The sequence below is a fragment of the Jatropha curcas genome, chromosome 9, assembly GCF_041381405.1.
Source record: "Jatropha curcas cultivar XTBG-Jc1 chromosome 9, XTBG_Jcur_1.0, whole genome shotgun sequence".
In the NCBI taxonomy this organism is placed as follows: domain Eukaryota; kingdom Viridiplantae; phylum Streptophyta; class Magnoliopsida; order Malpighiales; family Euphorbiaceae; genus Jatropha; species Jatropha curcas.
Genome location: NC_143159.1, coordinates 24,194,159 through 24,202,038, shown reverse-complemented (window position 1 = coordinate 24,202,038; position 7,880 = coordinate 24,194,159). Strand labels below are relative to the sequence as shown.

General features: G+C 33.7%; 1 pseudogene; it reads right to left on the bottom strand.

Annotated features, from left to right (window-relative positions):
• Window positions 1–2,471: 2,471 nt before the first annotated feature.
• LOC105640132 (putative receptor protein kinase ZmPK1) lies at window positions 2,472–6,912 on the bottom strand (annotated as a pseudogene).
• Window positions 6,913–7,880: the final 968 nt, after the last annotated feature.

Sequence of the window (7,880 nt, the reverse complement as noted above, 5' to 3'; positions counted from 1 at the left end):
CCATGATAGATTCTTGTTTTAGAATTCAAATAAATCATGAAACCCATTCTTTGTCATAATTAACTTAACATAGGGATTTCATGTCATAAAAGCTAAATTTTCATATTTAGTACACATACTCATCAACCAACTCCATAATGTCATTTCTTAAACATATATAAGCATACTATATGCTACGCATGCACACTTCAAGGCAATTTCTCAAATATCCTCATAATTCAAGTCATAGGAACTAAGAGCAACACATACATGTTTTAATGATAGAAGCAATTTTTCTCATTAAAAATCATCCAAAATACTCATACAAGTAAGAGGACTTAATCACACATGGTTCATATATACTTATGCTCTTTTGCCAAAAATTTCCATGACTTAAGTCATAAGAAATTTCACCTTTTTCAAGATATAGCAAGTTCATGCCAAACTTTACGCATACATATTTCATCATGAAACAAAGGCATACCATCAATAAAAATATGATAATACTCAAAGAGATAGTATGCCCCCTTCTAACTATTATGAAATAAGTAGGAAAAAGTCTCATAATTGTTTCACTTAGGCAAATCGAGTCTCTAACCCTTCTAACTTCATACATTTAGTCTCAATAATATATACACAACATTAATTCATCTCACTGAACCATTTCCATGCAAAACCCCCAATTCTTGTCTTACTTTTGTCATAGGAAAAATCTCATAACTATATATATCCATACAAATCAATTTCACCAATAATTAAGTACATTCATATCACTAGGTATGGCCAGCTCATTGAACCGCCAGTTTCAATTCACGGAACCGACGGTTTACACTTTTTAAAATGTTGAACTTGAATCGGCTCTTGAACCGCCGGTTCTGATTCCGGTGCGGTTTCCGATGATATATGTTTTTTTTTTTTTTAAATCGGTTCTAACTTACATCTTTCTTTTGAAAATATTAATATGAGTTTAAAAAATACTGGTAAATTTTATTTTAAATAAATTTTAGAATGCTCATACTCATATAAGAATAAAATTAATTAATTTTACAAAATAATCAAGTAAATTATCACTTCATTTTGTTTAAATGTTATTAATTAAATAAATTATAAGAAAATTTTAAAAAATGCTTCAAAAGAATGTAATTTTAAACTTAGTAAACAATTTAAAAGGGTAAAAAAAAAGTTAAAAACAATATAAGTTAGACTAAATATTTCTCTCATTTTTTACCATTTTACTTTTTAGATTTTTAACTTTTAAAATAAAGTGTATTTAAAAAAAAAAAATCTTAAGTGAAGTATATCATGCATTAAAATATTATTGAGACTTTTAGAGATGTATTAAATAGGCTAAGTGATTATCATTTTGAAAATAAAAATAGAAAATTTCTAGTTCGAACCCCGGAACTGCAGGTTCAGATTTAGATTTTAACATTCACATAAACCTTAACCGGCCTTTGAACCTCCAGTTCCGATTCAAAATTTTGAACCAATGATTTCGGTTCGATTCCGGTTCATCTATAGTACAGTTCAGTTTCGGTTCGATTCTGGTTTAAAATGAACCCGTGACCATGCCTACATATTACGATGCGTAGAAGTATAATCATGCGTAAAAAGAAGAAAAATACGAGCCTTACCGCCCATGGGTGGTTAAGTAAAAATATGAAGAATAAGGAAGTGGGCTTATCATATCAAACCAATCGGATTAACATCATCAATAATTAACCAAGAGCCCATTTTTATCATTAGCATGCATCAACTTGCTATTTATCACATTTTTCCTAAATTCCTATCACAGTAAGTCATAGGAAAAATTACTAAAAAGGCTAATATCATGCAAATTAACTCAACGAACATATATGTATATATAATTAAGCAACTAGTGGCCAAAGCACTATTTAAGGAGAAAGAAAACCCCCAAACCTTGGCCAAGGGAGTTCGACCTCCTCTAGAGCACAAGGAGGGAGAGGTTTTCTCCCACATCCAACCACATTACACTAATTCACAACCACTCAAGAACACATTTAAACAACCAATTTCACCCAATTTAAGCACTAAGCATAAACTCCCCAATTTTCACTTAATAGTAAAAATTGTCAAAAAAATCAAAATTAGTAAGAGGAAGTTGTGTCTATGACCACTAACTTTAATTTAAGCTTTGAAAAGCTTCAAACAATCCCTCAAACCTTGCTTTTTTCCTTTGTCTTTCGTGAAGGGCTCTCTCACCACTAACAGAGATTCAACGAAATCCCCAAATCACATTTACTGTGCATAGCTCGAGCTTCATTTTAATTATTTTGTAAATAGAAAAAACAAACAACGAATTGCAGACATGCAATAGCCTATTTAACTGATTGTTCACAGAGAAAATGGAAGAAAAAGAAAGTGACATAAAAGAGTTGGAAAGAAAAAGAGCTGAGAAGATATTATTATTGATTGTAAAATGACATAATTTGAAGACATTTTCAGTACCAAGAAATGAAAGCTGGTTTTACTTATTTGGAGTCTTTTTTATTACACATAAGCATTTTAACAACTTGTTTCATGGTTGGTCTTGCATCTTTATCTTCCTCTACACATTTTAAAGCTACCCCAACAAGAATTTCCACCTGGATCTTATCGTACTTCCCTCCCAACTTAGCATCTAAAATCATTTGCATCCTCAAATCAACATTATTTGTAGCATCATTAATCGTTTCTTTCACCCAACTAACCAAACTTTTGTCCTCTACTGCTGTTGGGTTTTTTCCGGTCACTATCTCCAATAACACCATTCCATAGCTATAACCTTAGAAGTAATTGGCTGATTAAAAACCCATTCAGGTGCAATATAACCCCTAGTTCCTCTAATTCTTGAAAGCTTTGAAACTTCATTGTTGTCCTTTTTTAATGGGCGAGACAGGCCGAAATCAGACACCTTTGGCTGGTAATCACTATCTAAGAGTATATTTTGAGGCTTCACATCACAATGCAATACCCAGTCCAAACACTCTTCATGTAAGTAAGCAAGACCTTTTGCAGTACCTAAAGCAACACTAAACCTCTTCTCCCAATCAAGTCTATTTGAAGAAAGATTTTCTGCTAAAGGCCCATTTTCCATGTATTTGTAAACTAAAAGCCTATGTTTTCCTTCTGCACAATATCCCCAAATTTCTATTAAGTTCATGTGATTGAGTTTTCCAATTATACTAACTTCTGCCCAGAATTCTGCTTCTCCTTGGTCACTAGCTTCATTGATCAGTTGCTTTACTGCTGCAACTCTTTGATCAGATAATATGCCTTTATATATAATTCCTCCTGCTCCTCTTCCAATCTCTTGGCTGAAACCCCGAGTCACCTTTTTTAACTCATCATATGTGAATCTCCGAAAGCCAGTTGCATTTTGAAGAAAATCTTGACCAGTAGTTGAATCCGAGTCCTGATGAGTTCTTAAAAAGAACCACCATGTGAAGAAAATAACAAGGAATTCAATAATTCCAAGTATGCTTGTAAACCAAAGGACAAACCTTACTGTTTCATTTGCTTTGCTTTTTGTATACACTCTGTCAAGTTGTTTGATAACCTCGCCGGAGCAATTTAGCCTGTTGCTTTCATTGATTTCTTCGATAGAATGGAAGTCAAAAGGACTTATTTTTGGCACTTTTAAGTAAATATCTCCTACAAAGTTCGGTGAATGATGGCCGTTCAATAACAGGCTTTTCATAAAACAATAAGGAGTGTCATTAGGATAACCTTGCTTCATGAATCTGAATTGGAACCCTTTGCAATCACATCTTCCTGAGCATCTACTTTTACACATATCTAATGTGTAATTGGGAAAGAAGCGAAAGTCATATCCATTGAACTCGAGATGAGTTAGTTGAACGTAAGTAGTCTCATTTGGTGAGACAGAAAGACTAAATTCTTGTTCGCAACCCAAAGACCAATCCTTAGCATACTGAAACTAATTAAATCCTTTAAGACAAGAACATTTCCTACCAGAGTAAGGATCATAGTTGCATACACTGTTAGGTCCACAAACCCCATGAATCCTACATGGATCGAATATGCTTGCCATGAAACACTCCATTTCTCTCTTTCATCTGCTCTACTGTCCATTGGAAGATTTCCATTAGAATCAATTGTTAACCTTCTTTGTAGTGCCACTCCATAGTCTGGTGACATAAAATGAAATTTATCAGATGAACTGAAATTCCCTAAACTATCCAAAAAAGCACTTCTACTGTTTTATAAGTAGTTCTTCTAGCGTCAAAGCTCAAGATCTCAGGATCTGGCCAGTAAATGCTTTGAGTATCAGGACCATCATAAAGAAGGCGAAGAACATTATCGGTGTCGAAGGAAAGCTTATAGAATCCTGAACTATAGTTGCTCTCACTTCTTGATGAGACAAGTTGCCTATCTCCAGTGAGTGCCTGAAGAGTCAGGATATAGTATTCGTTGGAAAATTGAAACTTTGCCATAAAACAGCACCTTCCAAGTTCTGCAGTAGAAGATTTCCATTATCCTTAAGGGATAAATAACTAAAGATACTGATACTGTGTCTGTTGACCAGACTGTGAGCTTGCCTGCATCGGTTAAGATAAGATTACCAGATTTTTGTAAAATGAGCTTTGAACGTTTCCCATTTACTGGTGTGTCACCGTTTGCCATCCAAACTATAGTGCAGTTGTTATTGCAGAAGGGTTCATTATACCATATGGCAAAGCAGAAAGCGTTTATGCTGACAGTGAAGAATCCGGCGATGAAAGTGCCTCTCAGTGAAATCAAAACATCGTTTGGTTTCTCCACCGAGAAAGATAAGTCTTTGGTTAGATTATCAAATGCTGAAGATAACAATAAAGGAGAGGAAAGAATTAAGGATAGAGCAAGAAAAAGAAGTGATATTCCCATATTTGTTTTGTGTGAGAGTGGAAGACTTTAATTTGGTAAGTATGAGTTTGCTTTGCTATTGCCTTACTCCTGTATATAGAGAGAAACGAAGGATTTCCTCAGGATCAATGTTGCTCCAGGTATAACTTTTGAAAAAAAAAAAAAACAATGTAAGAACTTCCTCAGTATCAATGTTGCTCCAGGTATAACTTTTGAAAATAAAAAAAAACGATGTAAGAATGAATATTAAATTGGTTTTGACTTTGAACCAATTGTCTTAAAATTAATAAAACATATTTTTAATTCTGTAAGTTTATCGAGGTTCTTTCCATTAAGTCTATAAATTTTTATTTATAGATATTCAACCCTTTAATTTTTATTTTTATTCTAAGAGCGAATGAAAATCGAAATACTAATATTTAAAAATAGATTCAACAATAATATAGTGTGAGAAGATGATAATTTCTAGACATAGACCGAAATAAAAATAAATAAAAACCAAACCACAGTCGAAAAAGACTCGATTTCGTTAAATAATGATTGTGTATTTCATATTTAAAAGTCAAAGAGTTTAACAATGACATGAAAATTCATGAATTTAATTAGTGGGCGAAAATCGATAAGTTCAAAGCTTAAAAATGCATTTTTACTCAGAATTATGTTTTCCAAAGCCATCATGCTAGCGTTAGGATCTGATATAAAATAATAATTGACAAATTGCAATTATTGGTTAATTAGTTAAATTAACAAATTAGAGTATCATTGAGCTTAAATTATGTGTTACAAAAGCCATCGCTCTTAGATTAATCAACCAATGGAAGGGGTTTTAAGACGTACAAGTCTTACTTATACCCTAAATAAAGTTTGTTAGTTGAAAGGGATAAATGAAAGTACTTGAATCTACATTCTAAAATGTATGTCGAAGTTTCACTTAAGACATGTCGGGCAATATTAACTATTTTAAGACATGTCGGATAATATTAACCGTTTTAGTAACTCTTAGTTGTTGTAGTAGCTATCAATCGATAGCTGTTTATACAATTATTTAAAAGCATTCAGTAAAAATAATTATTTAATTAGCTGTTTAACTTAAAATGACTAAAATGATATTAACTATTTAATTAGTTTAGAGGGAAAAAAGAGTATCGATTGTCAAAAGAATTTTAATTTAATCTCTGTGAAACGCTAAACATTAGAGTGTTTAACGTTTGATAAAAAAAAAAAAAACTCACTCAACCTCTAAAAGCTCTTATAAATATTATGTTAGTGGATGGTACAATTAACTAAAACACCCTGAATTTTTATTTTCGAAACCTTTGAATTTTTATTAAATCAAAAATCAGAAATTTTGATCGTGTGGGCTACAATTAGAATAAAAATCCCAATTCGAGCCCAAGTTTGCGAGTTGGGCCTAAGCCCAAATATATCATCAGAAGTTTCGATTTGAAAACAGTTAAAATTTTCAAGAAATAATATGAAACTCCAGCAATTTAATCTATTATGAATATATATAAATTAATTAACCCAAAATCAAATATCATTACTATTAATATTTTTAATTTTTATTGAGTAAATGGAGAAAAAGTTAAGGAACCTAAGTAAAATAATTAAAAATAAATCGAACCGGACCCAGAAATCAAATTAATTTTCGAAACCACCCGAATAACCTAAAAACCAAGAAAAAAAAAACCAGATAACAAAACAAAATCGAGCTAAATCGCTGAATTGAATCAAACCGGTTCGAATCGAACCGAAATGACCCAGATTCTTGTAGAACCGCCTTTCTTTCTCTTTTCTTTCTTCTTCCCCTTCTTCTTCCTGGCGCGCGCGACAGCCCCTCCTCTTCCCTCTCCTTTTCGCTTCCGGCCACCGTTCGACAAGAATGAAGTGGCGATCGATTCCTTTGGCGATACTGGGCACGATTCCAGTCTTCCCTCGCTCCGATCGAACCTTCAGTGGCGCGGATATGGCTTCCTCATCTTCTTCGCGACGCAGCTGCAACTCCGGCGAGATCGAGCGATTCCGGCGACGTGAAGCTTCAAGGTGAGCTCCGATCGACTCCTCCATCCTGTGTGAACGTTTTCCATCCAAGAAGCGACGGTTTTAGTGGAAGAAATCGAAAACACCATGGCCGCCGGCAAGGAAGGGACTGTCGGGCTTGTTTCGGCCAAACGAGCCACTAGTTCAACAAACCGATTGTAGATTTGGAATCCTCACAAAAATTGGAGTCGGGTGGTTGTAACCCTGCAACTTTCTGGACACTCGCGACTTTACGCCACCGTGCACGGCGGCGGGCGGCGGCGGTCCGGTGACCGGCCGGCGACACTCCGGCGAGGCCCCGAGAGACAGAATGTTCCTCTCTTCACGCTGATCACGGAATCGTTGCCCGATTCTCAATTGGTACGTTCTAAGATTCAACTCTTAATTTTTGTATATAAAGAATTAATTGAGTAACGAATTTACTTGAGTTATTAAATAGATTGAATTGAATAATAAGAAGTTAGGTTATTGGAATAGTTTAAATATATATAGACATTTATGGTCTTTTGTAAATATATTAGGTTGGAAGCTTGTGAATTTAATTGGGGGATTTATAGGAGATTTCGAACTTAGGATTCACTTGTTAGAAATTGTGATTATATTAGGTTGAGTATATAATTTAAAAATCACTATTCAACCTAGCTAAATATATTTAATGTTGAAAATCTAGGACATAAGTCATTTTGGAATAATTGTCATAAATCGAAACGTGAAGGACGAATCGGAATTAATTAGTTAGATAATTAGATGATCGAATCTAAATAAATAGTAGTTATAAATAGTTACTGTTAAAAATGAGTTTTAACAGCTTAACAATTTAATTACCATAAGTTTTTAGTTTGGTCGGCTTATGACTTAACAAATAATCTTGTATGAGTATTGTTGTTTTGGAAGGAGGATGGGATTTTAAATTGATTGATTGCCCGACGGATGGGCTGTGTGCAATGATTGATAAAGATATGATAATATTGCGATATCTGAGCAAGTAGATAGTC